The following is a 1857-nucleotide window of genomic DNA, read 5'->3' as shown; positions in this document are numbered from 1 at the left end:
TAAGCCACCGGGTCCGGGACACGAACCGCGGTCGACTACGTGGGAGTCCAGTGACATAGCCATTACGTCAACTGCTGGTTCCCATGGTTTTAATTCTTTTTAACTAATTAGAAAGAATTACTTTATAGTTCAGAATATGGTCTGTATTTGTGAATGTTTCATGTGTACTTTTCATGCGAATGATGTATCAGTTACTCATTAACAGTATCATGTGATTGTTTAATTAACCAGGAGATTTTTAAAGAACTAGAATAAAATTGGAGTACTTAAAATATTATCTGATTTTAAGAATTATTATACCAAGAAAAGAATAATTATCCAACTGCAGTAAGTAGAGCAACCCCTTTCCTATCTGTAACAATCAAAACTATCTCCAGACATTACCAAATATCTTGTCAGGTACAAAACTGACCCTGGTTTAAACCCACTAATTTCACTATATAATCATTTTTTCTTGTCCTGAAATTACATAGTGTATCTTTTTCCATAATTTTATTTTTAAGCTTTTCTGCTCCATTATATGTTAGGTATATATTGTTTTGTTTTTATTTCTCTCTGAATATGCCTGTCCATATACTGGTGATTTAGCTCTTCTACATTTTTTATTATGGATATTTTTTCTAATTTATCATCCTTTTCTTTATCTATCAGCCAAAGTAATGCCTTATTAACCCAAACACATGCAAACTGTACAGCACTAAGAAATTTAAATATCTCTGTCATAAGAAACAGGTGACAACTCAACATCTGGGGTCGCCAGAATGCTTGAAGGAGACTGCAAATAATTACGTTCCCAAGATGGAGAAGGCATATTCATAGGTGAAGGGGACCCAATTCTAACAGCTTCTCTGGTTCTCTCTTCAAGGACCAGGAGAGGCACCCCATGTAGGGGAACATGTGCAATCTGGTAATCATTAGGCAGGTCAAACTCTCAAAATCTAGAGGATTGAAGGGAAAGAATTTTTCTTTTTCTGGATAGGTGTTATCTGAAGCAGGACTAGAGAATTTTGCATTCACAGTCTTCTCAATCATCTTCTGAGTAGAGAAGATTAGTTGTTTATGCTGCAGAGATCCATTAGCGTTATTGACTTTTCTGTGGCTCTGTGACATTTCTCAGAGTTTTTCTGTGGCTTTAGATAAGGCAGGTGGAGCCTCCCATCTAAGGCCTTGACTGAGGGCCCAGAGTCCAGCTTCAACACTTCTTTAGGAGCCACATGAGTGCTTGGGTCTCCATTTTCCTTATCAACAACGATTAGAGTAGCCATTCTGGATTATTCCAAGACTGTGCTATCATCATTTTCTATATTATTCTCTATGATAATCTTGGCTTCTTGTCACTTTTTTCCTTCTATACTAGATCAATCATTTTTAAAAATGTCTTTATTTCTGCCACTTGTTTTTATGATACATATTGTGTTTTTAACACACCTACTTTTTTTTTTGAGAGCTTTTTACTTAGGGCATGTGCTCTCATCAGAGAGAGAGAGAGAGACAGAGGCAGTGAGAAAGAAAGTGAGAAATCACCACCTGGAACGATTGCCACATCAAAATTCCTTGTCCTCCATTCTCCTCCCAGGATCTTGGATGCACACTCACACACACTTGGTGTGATTTTCAAGCCACTGGATCTGGGATGGGAACTGCCATTGGCCATGTGAGAGTCCAGCAATGTAACCACTACACCATCTGCTGGCCCCTACATACCTACTTTTTAACAAACTTGATTTAACCAATTCTTAGAACTAAATATTATCTTCATTTTATTCTCTAAGAATACAAAGACCTCAAAACATTTGAGTTCAAATCCTGCCAGCCAACCTACTTGCATTTGTATTTTAATTGTTTATATATATATAT

At 36.8% G+C, this 1857-nt stretch overlaps 1 pseudogene; it reads right to left on the bottom strand.

Annotated features, from left to right (window-relative positions):
- Positions 1-706: 706 nt before the first annotated feature.
- Positions 707-1265, bottom strand: LOC102471675 (securin-like; annotated as a pseudogene).
- Between the last annotated feature and the right edge of the window lie 592 nt (positions 1266-1857).

The sequence above is a fragment of the Tupaia chinensis genome, unplaced genomic scaffold (assembly GCF_000334495.1).
Source record: "Tupaia chinensis unplaced genomic scaffold, TupChi_1.0 Scaffold000282_1, whole genome shotgun sequence".
Classification (NCBI taxonomy): Eukaryota; Metazoa; Chordata; class Mammalia; order Scandentia; family Tupaiidae; genus Tupaia; species Tupaia belangeri.
This window is presented reverse-complemented; position numbering and strand designations above follow the sequence as displayed.